The following is a 13,821-nucleotide window of genomic DNA, read 5'->3' on the forward strand; positions in this document are numbered from 1 at the left end:
AAAACACTTTTTTTGAACAATTTGGGGTAAGATGACAAGTTGGCATAGACATTCATGCTAACTTGATTTTGATTGATTAGAAGGAGCAAGAATTAAGGATTTTAGCAGGCAGGTGTTAAGTGTCCCTTTAACTGCAGCTATAAACGTAGGAAAACCTTATATATATAAAAAAAAAATGCTGCACCATGTGAGTGCAATGCTTATGTGCAATTGCACCTAACTTGTAATACCAGCGCACATTAGCGTGCGCTTGTATTATACAGTTGAGCGCAAATATCGCTTTAGCGTAAGTGATATGTTGCGCTCAACTCCTAAATCTGGCCCTTTATGCGTTTACAACGATCCATTTGCTGAATTATAAAATTTTAAAATTGTTTACAAACCTTTACCGTTATTTTGTCATTTGAAAATAGCTTTTGCCTGTTGTATTCCCACCTATACTAAAAATTCAAAATTTAACGTAATGGTTATAGAAAAGCTATGTAAACAAAAGGTTTAAGTAAGGACATATGTTAACCTGCAGCATAAAGGAAGTAATTTACACCATCGGCATTCGTATTGTGGCAAATATAAAAAAATAACGCTTTTGCTATATGTTGCATTTATCGGAAAATGTTAAATGAGAGGTTCCTTAAATAAAAAATAAAAAAACAGAAAAATCAAATGAGTGCCAAAAGAAATGAGTTGATTTGTTCATGAGATTAAAAAAACATCTCCCCATTTTATTGGGAGACGATGATCTGGCTGAATCTGTTAACAATGGCTATCAATTTGTAAGTATGCAAAACAAAACCCTAGGTAATTTACTAGCCTCGAGCATGACTTGGCACTCTAAGGATTCCAAGAGACAATCAACTTGGTTGACATGCAAGAGACACTACAAATGTGGTGGTAGATCATGCAAAGCATATACACATACTCTTATTTGTAAAACCTTTCAATCTAATGTTACCCAGAAGGTCTATACGTTAGATACATGTGCTAATTGCGGGACGACATACATAGTTTATCTTATTTGGTGTCAGGTCTGTACACTCCAATATGTTGGGCGTACCATAAGTAAGGTCAGGGAAAGGGTATGTGAACATCTAAATAATATAGATAACTTGTCCAATTGTTCTGCTCTAGCATCACACTTTATTATGGAACACCAGGGTTTGACTGCAGAACTTAAATAGTGTGTTATTGAGAAAATCACAAGACCCTCAAGAGGTGGGGACTTACATGCTTTACTTGCTAAAAGAGAAGCGTTTTGAATTTTTATGCTTAAAACTAGGGTTCCATTGGGTTTTAATATTGAAGCTGATATGATTAACTTTTGGCAATAATCAACTTTCATGTACCTACAGTAACTCTTTGAAAGCTCCTCTATGTTATGCTAACATTGTATGTGCAGCCAGGTTACCCCTGTCCTTAATATGCATTCTTATTTTGTATATGTTGTCTCTAATATAAGAGTGACTAATTATTTTATGCATAGTCATTTATACTTAATTCACAATATGTACATTATTCTAGTATGAACAATTGATCTTCCATTAAATTATATGATTGTTGTAATACTGTGTATATCTAGGTTTGCTCACTTGCTTGCAGTGCTTAGAATGTCATACCTGTATCTTTAAGGACCTATATTCTCTTTCACCAATCAGATTACTCTCATACCTATTAAATAGGTGCGGGTAGGTGTAAGGAAACATTCGTCTATGAGTAAGACGGGAGTGAGACAAAACGTGCAAGACCGTGTTTCCTGCCCCTTCCCTTTGTTTTTATTCCTTGTATTGAATGACTTTTGCAATACATTTTGATTCTTACCTCTGTGCCCGCTTTCTTTTGTTTATGCTTATGAAAAACATCAGAAAGGAAAGGCTTCAAATATACACTATTCAATAAAAATCCATTAAAATCCTTGTCACTTGATAGATTAATATTTAAGATGCTGTTTAACTGCTGTTCTGCTGTCCTGAGGGTATCCCCCACAAGAAACAGCAGGAAAACGGTTTTCCATTAACAAATAAATTCTAATATTTGTGAATATCACACAAAACTATTTTTTTCACCTGAAACTTTTTTTTTGTCTGTGCACATATATAGAAATTAGCATTATTTTTGGCTCCATTTTATTATTTGCAATGTAAACTTTTCCATAGTTTGCTAGAGACAATACTGGTAATATAAAAGGAATTAGAACATTTATTATTCCATTAGAATATCCCTTAGGGTTATAGCAACTCAGCAATACAAACACAATGAATTAAAGTCTATACATCTTGAAATAACTATCTGCTGTCTCATCCCAATTTGAGAAGATAACTGTTTGCTTCATTCAGATGAATAGAAAGTTGTAATCTCAAACCTGTCTCCTGAGAGCTAAGGAAACCTGTTCTCAGAGCCACTCAATGCCAGATGATAAGTGTCAGACCAGCAGTATTCTGTGAGCTATCATGGAGCCCAGTTATCTGTGGCAGTTAGAGATTCCTGAAGGACAGTAGCTGCAGACATCATTGCACACAATGATTTGTGCTTAAACACATCTGATAAGAGGGAAAAGAAAACAAGTCAGTCTAAATAAAGTACAGCAGACCCGGGAATAAAATATGCTGTACACAGCTACTTATCACTTGTAAACAAATCAGCAGGTTCTTATAAACAAGATAAGTTATCTTTAGTGGTTTGTGGTTTTAGAATAATTTATGTCATTTAATGTTTAAAGTGTAGTAAATATATATATATATATATATATATATATATATATATCTTCATCATTAGCTTTAATAAACCAGTTTTTATTTTTATATATATATATATATATATATATATATATATATATATATATATATATATATATATATATATATATATATATATATAGCACCAAGATGAGCACTCTCACTTCCACGGTTCAGCAGCCAGGGTGCTAGTGGGTAATGGATAATAATAGAAAAAACTAGCACTCACTGGACTTTTTCAAACACCAAAAGGTTTAATGTGACGTTTCGGAGACAAAGTATCCCCTTCCTCAGACCTGAGGAAGGGGATACTACTTTGTCTCCGAAACGTCACATTAAACCTTTTGGTGTTTGAAAAAGTCCAGTGAGTGCTAGTTTTTGCTATTATATATATATATATATATATATATATATATATATATATATATATATATATATATATATATATAGACAGATAGATAGATAGATAGATAGATAGATAGATATACTGGGACTTTTTCAAGTTATTGAATCACATTTTATTGGCAATAAAAGGTAAATCAATAACTTGAAAACAGTCCCGGTGAGTGCTCTTCATGCAGTGACTATTAATTATCATTTATAGTAGGATACTGGGCACCAGGTGTGCTAACTATATATATAGCATACACATATAATCATATACACATATACTCATACATAGCAGCAAACATTTGAAAGAAGATTCCAGAGACATATTTAATTAAATGTTCATGATTTAGTTGGATAGATTTTTTTTTATTTGCTTCTATTATCCAATTAAATTTGTTCTCTTGGTATAATTTGTTGAAAAGAATATGTGCATATCCCCAGCAGCAGCAATGCACTACTGGAAGCTAGCTGGTAATTGGTGGCTACACACAAATGCCTCTTTTCATTGGCTAACCCAAGCTGTTCAGCTAGCTCCCAGTAGTTAATAGCTGCTATGGGGCTGACTTGAACTATGTGTTTAATTTATTTTCAGGGGTTAAACACATAGTTGTATTTAAGCAACTGCAATAATACAATGCTGTAACATATTAGAGCATTTTCATTATACACTCCCTTTAAAGCAGGTTAAATCATTAAGTTCATCATCACCTCCCATCATCATTGGGCTAGATTACAAGTGGAGCGCTATTAAATGGTCCTGCCCGCATGTAAACTGTGCTAGAAGTAAGTTTTTTTATGCACGTCGGGTTGCTCTTGTATTATGAGTTGAAAAGTAAACTGTTTTCTATTCCTGATAGAAGTCAATGGAGCAAAAAGTGGAAAAAGAACCAACATTCTACTCGCACGCAAATCCGATTGTGTATTCTCACGTGCGCTAATCCAACATGAAAATATGAATAAGTCACATACAATTGTTCTTCACATACAACAATATGTTCTATTTATTGATAAATACACATTTCTATATACATCTGATGTGTTTTTTTTTTGTAAAATATATGTTTATACCTATATATACACATGATTATCTATAGGTATAGATATATACAGATATATATAGGAATATCTTTTTAGAAATACATAGAACATATTCTGCTATGTGCAGAACATTGTAATGTGAAATATTTACAGTAAATACACAATATAACACCTTATTAAATATGATGGTGCTATTATGAGTGTAACTGTACTTTGTAATGTATTTTGATTTGCTTTGTGAGACAGCTGTGATAAACCCCTTATCGCTCGCGTGGAACTGTTAACACGCCACTCATAATCTGGCCATTTATTGGCATTGGAAGAATACGTTTACATCCATTACCAAATACATTATTAACCCTTTAGCATCTGTATGGCAGGACACCACAAAGCACCCAAGTTTATATGGATGGTATACAGTCTAAAATGAGACAATTATATAACCTCAAAATGTTTAACCCTGCTAAATACAGTACTTGCGCTGGTGTAATCTAGAACAATATATTTAGATATGATAAATATTTTTTTATGTTTTACTTTCTATAGAACACTATTGAAAGTTTCACTAGAGGGTGGCATTTTATGAGGTAAAGATTAATTTTGATTTTTTCTTCTGCAGACTCTGTAATGATAGTGTTAAAATCAATTCAGTTCTCAAACATTGCACACACTTCTCTCTGAAGGAGAGTTACTGCGCATGTGCTTTCACATTAGCACTAGAATATAGTGATAGATAGATTTCAATATGGCAGCAGCACCCATGACTAGAGAGAGGCAGGGAATAATCTCAATGCTTATAAAATGTATTTAGCGTTTAACTTCACTTTAAACACCCGTTGCTTTTGTATAAATATTATACTATTCGCAAACACTTGAGAGACCAAAAAAACTATTCTGTAGCCTAAACCAGCTACTGATTTGCTGTATTTTAAAGAAAACCTAGGCTACAAAAATGTATTTTTTTTTTAATGTGTTTAATCACATGTCCTTCTCCTTTTCAGAAAAGGATACAGAGAGAACAAAAATAGATAATAGAAGTCAATTGGAAAGATGTTTTAAAAATAATATCCTCTATCCGAATCATGAAAAGGACAGTCTAGTCAAAATTAATATTTTAAGATTCTGATAGGGCATGTCATTTTAAACAACTTTCAAGTATACTTTAATTATCAAATTTGCTTTGTTCTCTTGGTATTATTAGTTGAAAACTAAACCTAAGTAGGCTCATATGCTAATTTCTAAGCCCTTAAAGGCCGCCTCTTATTTGAATGCATTTGACACTGTTTAACAGCTAGAGGGCGTTAGTTTATGTGTACCATATTAGATAACATTGTGCTCATGCACGTCGAGTTACCTAGGTAACTCAGCACTGATTGGCTAAGAAGCAAGTCTGTTAAAGGAACTAAGATAAGGGGGCAGTCATAAAATGCTTAGAGGTAAATGTATATTAATATAACTGTTGGTTATGCAAAACTGGGTAATGGATAATAAACAGATTATCTTTTTAAACAATACAAATTCTGGAGCAGACTGTCCCTTTAAAGAAAAAAAAACATAATTTATGTAAGAACTTACCTGATAAATTCATTTCTTTCATATTAACAAGAGTCCATGAGCTAGTGACGTATGGGATATACATTCCTACCAGGAGGGGCAAAGTTTCCCAAACCTTAAAATGCCTATAAATACACCCCTCACCACACCCACAAATCAGTTTAACGAATAGCCAAGAAGTGGGGTGATAAGAAAAAGTGCGAAGCATATAAAATAAGGAATTGGAATAATTGTGCTTTATACAAAAAAATCATAACCACCACAAAAAAAGGGTGGGCCTCATGGACTCTTGTTAATATGAAAGAAATGAATTTATCAGGTAAGTTCTTACATAAATTATGTTTTCTTTCATGTAATTAACAAGAGTCCATGAGCTAGTGACGTATGGGATAATGACTACCCAAGATGTGGATCTTTCCACACAAGAGTCACTAGAGAGGGAGGGATAAAATAAAGACAGCCAATTCCTGCTGAAAAAAATCCACACCCAAAATAAAGTTTAACAAAAAACATAAGCAGAAGATTCAAACTGAAACCGCTGCCTGAAGAACTTTTCTACCAAAAACTGCTTCAGAAGAAGAAAATACATCAAAATGGTAGAATTTAGTAAAAGTATGCAAAGAAGACCAAGTTGCTGCTTTGCAGATCTGGTCAACCGAAGCTTCATTCCTAAACGCCCAGGAAGTAGATACTGACCTAGTAGAATGAGCTGTAATTCTTTGAGGCGGAGTTTTACCCGACTCAACATAGGCAAGATGAATTAAAGATTTCAACCAAGATGCCAAAGAAATGGCAGAAGCTTTCTGGCCTTTCCTAGAACCGGAAAAGATAACAAATAGACTAGAAGTCTTACGGAAAGATTTCGTAGCTTCAACATAATATTTCAAAGCTCTAACAACATCCAAAGAATGCAATGATTTCTCCTTAGAATTCTTAGGATTAGGACATAATGAAGGAACCACAATTTCTCTACTAATGTTGTTGGAATTCACAACTTTAGGTAAAAATTCAAAAGAAGTTCGCAACACCGCCTTATCCTGATGAAAAATCAGAAAAGGAGACTCACACGAAAGAGCAGATAATTCAGAAACTCTTCTAGCAGAAGAGATGGCCAAAAGGAACAAAACTTTCCAAGAAAGTAATTTAATGTCCAATGAATGCATAGGTTCAAACGGAGGAGCTTGAAGAGCTCCCAGAACCAAATTCAAACTCCAAGGAGGAGAAATTGACTTAATGACAGGTTTTATACGTACCAAAGCTTGTACAAAACAATGAATATCAGGAAGAATAGCAATCTTTCTGTGAAAAAGAACAGAAAGAGCAGAGATTTGTCCTTTCAAAGAACTTGCGGACAAACCCTTATCCAAACCATCCTGAAGAAATTGTAAAATTCTCGGTATTCTAAAAGAATGCCAAGAAAAATGATGAGAAAGACACCATGAAATATAAGTCTTCCAGACTCTATAATATATCTCTCGAGATACAGATTTACGAGCCTGTAACATAGTATTAATCACGGAGTCAGAGAAACCTCTATGACCAAGAATCAAGTGTTCAATCTCCATACCTTTAAATTTAAGGATTTCAGATCCGGATGGAAAAAAGGACCTTGTGACAGAAGGTCTGGTCTTAACGGAAGAGTCCATGGCTGGCAAGATGCCATCCGGACAAGATCCGCATACCAAAACCTGTGAGGCCATGCCGGAGCTATTAGCAGAACAAACGAGCATTCCCTCAGAATCTTGGAGATTACTCTTGGAAGAAGAACTAGAGGCGGAAAGATATAGGCAGGATGATACTTCCAAGGAAGTGATAATGCATCCACTGCCTCCGCCTGAGGATCCCGGGATCTGGACAGATACCTGGGAAGTTTCTTGTTTAGATGAGAGGCCATCAGATCTATCTCTGGGAGCCCCCACAATTGAACAATCTGAAGAAATACCTCTGGGTGAAGAGACCATTCGCCCGGATGCAACGTTTGGCGACTGAGATAATCCGCTTCCCAATTGTCTACACCTGGGATATGAACCGCAGAGATTAGACAGGAGCTGGATTCCGCCCAAACCAAAATTCGAGATACTTCTTTCATAGCCAGAGGACTGTGAGTCCCTCCTTGATGATTGATGTATGCCACAGTTGTGACATTGTCTGTCTGAAAACAAATGAACGATTCTCTCTTCAGAAGAGGCCAAAACTGAAGAGCTCTGAAAATTGCACGGAGTTCCAAAATATTGATTGGTAATCTCACCTCCTGAGATTCCCAAACTCCTTGTGCCGTCAGAGATCCCCACACAGCTCCCCAACCTGTGAGACTTGCATCTGTTGAAATTACAGTCCAGGTCGGAAGAACAAAAGAAGCCCCCTGAATTAAACGATGGTGATTTGTCCACCACGTTAGAGAGTGTCGAACAATCGGTTTTAAAGATATTAATTGAGATATCTTCGTGTAATCCCTGCACCATTGGTTCAGCATACAGAGCTGAAGAGGTCGCATGTGAAAACGAGCAAAGGGGATCGCGTCCGATGCAGCAGTCATAAGACCTAGAATTTCCATGCATAAGGCTACCGAAGGGAATGATTGTGACTGAAGGTTTCGACAAGCTGTAATCAATTTTAGACGTCTCTTGTCTGTTAAAGACAGAGTCATGGACACTGAATCTATCTGGAAACCCAGAAAGGTTACCCTTGTTTGAGGAATCAAAGAACTTTTTGGTAAATTGATCCTCCAACCATGATCTTGAAGAAACAACACAAGTCGATTCGTATGAGACTCTGCTAAATGTAAAGACGGAGCAAGTACCAAGATATCGTCCAAATAAGGAAATACCACAATACCCTGTTCTCTGATTACAGACAGAAGGGCACCGAGAATCTTTGTGAAAATTCTTGGAGCTGTAGCAAGGCCAAACGGTAGAGCCACAAATTGGTAATGCTTGTCTAGAAAAGAGAATCTCAGGAACTGATAATGATCTGGATGAATCGGAATATGCAGATATGCATCCTGTAAATCTATTGTGGACATATAATTCCCTTGCTGAACAAAAGGCAATATAGTCCTTACAGTTACCATCTTGAACGTTGGTATCCTTACATAACGATTCAATAATTTTAGATCCAGAACTGGTCTGAAGGAATTCTCCTTCTTTGGTACAATGAAGAGATTTGAATAAAACCCCATCCCCTGTTCCGGAACTGGAACTGGCATAATTACTCCAGCCAACTCTAGATCTGAAACACAATTCAGAAATGCTTGAGCTTTCACTGGATTTACTGGGACATGGGAAAGAAAAAATCTCTTTGCAGGAGGTCTCATCTTGAAACCAATTCTGTACCCTTCTGAAACAATGTTCTGAATCCAAAGATTGTGAACAGATTTGATCCAAATTTCTTTGAAAAAACGTAACCTGCCCCCTACCAGCTGAACTGGAATGAGGGCCGTACCTTCATGTGAACTTAGAAGCAGGCTTTGCCTTTCTAGCAGGCTTGGATTTATTCCAGACTGGAGATGGTTTCCAAACTGAAACTGCTCCTGAGGACGAAGGATCAGGCTTTTGTTCTTTGTTGAAACGAAAGGAACGAAAACGATTGTTAGCCCTGTTTTTACCTTTAGATTTTTTATCCTGTGGTAAAAAAGTTCCTTTCCCACCAGTAACAGTTGAAATAATAGAATCCAACTGAGAACCAAATAATTTGTTTCCCTGGAAAGAAATGGAAAGTAGAGTTGATTTAGAAGCCATATCAGCATTCCAAGTCTTAAGCCATAAAGCTCTTCTGGCTAAGATAGCCAGAGACATAAATCTAACATCAACTCTAATAATATCAAAAATGGCATCACAGATGAAATTATTAGCATGCTGGAGAAGAATAATAATATCATGAGAATCACGATTTGTTACTTGTTGCGCTAGAGTTTCCAACCAAAAAGTTGAAGCTGCAGCAACATCAGCCAATGATATAGCAGGTCTAAGAAGATTACCTGAACATAGATAAGCTTTTCTTAGAAAAGATTCAATTTTTCTATCTAAAGGATCCTTAAACGAGGTACCATCTGACGTAGGAATGGTAGTACGTTTAGCAAGGGTAGAAATAGCCCCATCAACTTTAGGGATTTTGTCCCAAAATTCTAACCTGTCAGGCGGAACAGGATATAATTGCTTAAAACGTTTAGAAGGAGTAAATGAATTACCCAATTTATCCCATTCCTTAGCAATTACTGCAGAAATAGCATTAGGAACAGGAAAGACTTCTGGAATAACCGCAGGAGCTTTAAAAACCTTATCCAAACGTATAGAATTAGTATCAAGAGGACTAGAATCCTCTATTTCTAAAGCAATTAGTACTTCTTTAAGTAAAGAGCGAATAAATTCCATCTTAAATAAATATGAAGATTTATCAGCATCAATCTCTGAGACAGAATCCTCTGAACTAGAAGAGTCCAAAGAATCAGAATGATGGTGTTCATTTAAAAATTCATCTGTAGAGAGAGAAGATTTAAAAGACTTTTTACGTTTACTAGAAGGAGAAATAACAGACAAAGCCTTCTTTATGGATTCAGAAACAAAATCTCTTATGTTATCAGGAACATTCTGCACCTTAGATGTTGAGGGAACTGCAACAGGCAATGGTACATCACTAAAGGAAATATTATCTGCTTTAACAAGTTTGTCATGACAATTAATACAAACAACAGCTGGAGAAATAGCTACCAAAAGTTTACAGCAGATACACTTAGCTTTGGTAGATCCAGCAGGCAGTGGTTTTCCTGTAGTATCTTCTGGCTCAGATGCAACGTGAGACATCTTGCAATATGTAAGAGAAAAAACAACATATAAAGCAAAATAAATCAAATTCCTTATAAGACAGTTTCAGGAATGGGAAAAAAATGCCAAACATCAAGCTTCTAGCAACCAGAAGCAAATGAAAATGAGACTGAAATAATGTGGAGACAAAAGCGACGCCCATATTTTTTGGCGCCAAATAAGACGCCCACATTATTTGGCGCCTAAATGCTTTTGGCGCCAAAAATGACGCCACATCCGGAACGCCGACATTTTTGGCGCAAAATAACGTCAAAAAATGACGCAACTTCCGGCGACACGTATGACGCCGGAAACGGAAATGAATTTTTGCGCCAAAAAAATCCGCGCCAAAAATGACGCAATAAAATGAAGCATTTTCAGCCCCCGCGAGCCTAACAGCCCACAGGGAAAAAAGTCAAATTTTTGAGGTAAGACAAAATATGATAATTTAAAGCATAATCCCAAATATGAAACTGACTGTCTGGAAATAAGGAAAGTTGAACATTCTGAGTCAAGGCAAATAAATGTTTGAATACATATATTTAGAACTTTATAAATAAAGTGCCCAACCATAGCTTAGAGTGTCACAGAAAATAAGACTTACTTACCCCAGGACACTCATCTACATGTTTGTAGAAAGCCAAACCAGTACTGAAACGAGAATCAGTAGAGGAAATGGTAAATATAAGAGTATATCGTCGATCTGAAAAGGGAGGTAAGAGATGAATCTCTACGACCGATAACAGAGAACCTTATGAAATAGACCCCGTAGAAGGAGATCACTGCATTCAATAGGCAATACTCTCCTCACATCCCTCTGACATTCACTGCACGCTGAGAGGAAAACCGGGCTCCAACTTGCTGCGGAGCGCATATCAACGTAGAATCTAGCACAAACTTACTTCACCACCTCCCTTGGAGGCAAAGTTTGTAAAACTGATTTGTGGGTGTGGTGAGGGGTGTATTTATAGGCATTTTAAGGTTTGGGAAACTTTGCCCCTCCTGGTAGGAATGTATATCCCATACGTCACTAGCTCATGGACTCTTGTTAATTACATGAAAGAAATTGGGTTTCATTTCAGCCTCTCAAGCTCAGTTCTCCTCATCCTGTAGACAAACACCATCTGTACCCCCATGAAAACATTAAACTTTTTTTTAAATGGTATGCTCAGCTTAAATCATAATAGAAAATGCTTGGGTTTCATAACCCTTTAAACCCAGAAACTGGGAAAAAGCAGGCGCTCTGATACAAAAGGGTCAGGAGAAATGAAAAATGGGAAATAAATTAAAAAAGGGAGACGAAAAACATGTTTTGGGGGGAAGTAAACAAATGGAAGAAAATATGATTAGGATTGGGAAAAGACAAATAATATATAGAAACAAAGGGGGGGCAATCCATAAAAACGTCACTAACTTTAGTTACCTCTTAGTTGATAGCGCTGCATTCACAACCTACTTTGCTAAAAGAGGTCAAATATATTTTTAATCCAAACAAATTCTCTGATATTAAAAGTAGATTACAAATATATGTCATTTCAGGTCCCTGGTATTAAGAGAGTCAACACTCAGCTAAGATTTAGAATGTTGTCGCCATCTAGTGGTCATCTATGTTTGCTGCATTTGAAGTTTAATTTACCATCCAAACAAATCATCCAGTTCAGCTGATGTAACCTGTTTCAATTGGAATCCCTACATTTGTGTTGATACATTTTTGGAGAGGAGGGGTATAGTGTTAGAGTCCAGTCTCTCTACATTTTTAAAGGCAATTGGAAAGATCAATATTTCTATAAAAACATTTTGTGTTCAGAAAGTATATCCAGAATAGTCCATATATAATCTATATAGATTGCAGAGTATGGCACCATCTTTAATTTAGCTTTATAGTTTAAATCCTGTTAGTTAAGATGGCTATATTTACATGCGTGCTTCATCAATAGTCATAACTAAAACAGATATTCACTAATTGTATATGGTCAAATTCATGAGAACTAATGACAAAATGATAACAGTCATGGAATGCTTAACTTTTACATAAAAAATGTTTTTTGTTTTTTTTATGGTAGTAAAAAGTCACTTTAATCACTGTAAGTAAGAATGCCTTTAATTAACCCAAAAATGAATACTTAGTTATCTCATGCTGTAGTGATTAGGATGAAGGACACTGCAAGACTAGCTGGGCTGCAGCTTTCGTAAAACATTCTGGGCTAAATTACAAGTGCGGCGGTAAATATTATTATTTGTTACGCTAGTGACATTAGGCCTTTTGCACTTCTCAGGTTCCGCTGATATTACAAGTTAAAAAAACATAATTTTGCACTGGTGGTAACCGAAAAGCGCAAAAATCCTAAGCGGAGTCTTCGCGTACATGTGTTCTCCTATAGAAATCAATGGAGACAAAATAGTGGGGGAAAAAACCCTACACGCGCAAAAAAAACCTTACCATAAGTCCCTAGCCTATTGACCACTAAACCACCATCCCTCCACATCTCAAAGTATCTAAATAAACTATTAAACCCTACACCGCCATCCCCCCACATAGCAAAGTATCTAAATAAACTATTAACCCCTAACCCACCACCCGCCACAGCTCAAAGTTATAAACTAACATCTAAACCCCCTAACCTAACACCCTGTAACTTAACCCAAATTAAAACAACCCTAAATTAACTAAAAAAAGAATCCTATCTACTTTAAAATAAAAAAAACTTACCTGTAAAATTAAATAAAAAACATAATTTATGTAAGAACTTACCTGATAAATTCATTTCTTTCATATTAGCAAGAGTCCATGAGCTAGTGACGTATGGGATATACATTCCTACCAGGAGGGGCAAAGTTTCCCAAACCTCAAAATGCCTATAAATACAGTCCTCACCACACCCACAAATCAGTTTAACGCATAGCCAAGAAGTGGGGTGATTAGACAAAAGTGCGAAAGCATTAAAAATAAGGAATTGGAATAATTGTGCTTTATACAAAAAAATCATAACCACCACAAAAAGGGTGGGCCTCATGGACTCTTGCTAATATGAAATAAATGAATTTATCAGGTAAGTTCTTACATAAATTATGTTTTCTTTCATGTAATTAGCAAGAGTCCATGAGCTAGTGACGTATGGGATAATGAATACCCAAGATGTGGATCTTCCACGCAAGAGTCACTAGAGAGGGAGGGATAAAATAAAGACAGCCAATTCCACTGAAAATAATCCACACCCAAAATAAAGTTTAAATCTTATAATGAAAAAAACTGAAATTATAAGCAGAAGAATCAAACTGAAACAGCTGCCTGAAGAACTTTTCTACCAAAA

This window comes from Bombina bombina, chromosome 6, assembly GCF_027579735.1.
Source record: "Bombina bombina isolate aBomBom1 chromosome 6, aBomBom1.pri, whole genome shotgun sequence".
NCBI classification, from domain to species: Eukaryota; Metazoa; Chordata; class Amphibia; order Anura; family Bombinatoridae; genus Bombina; species Bombina bombina.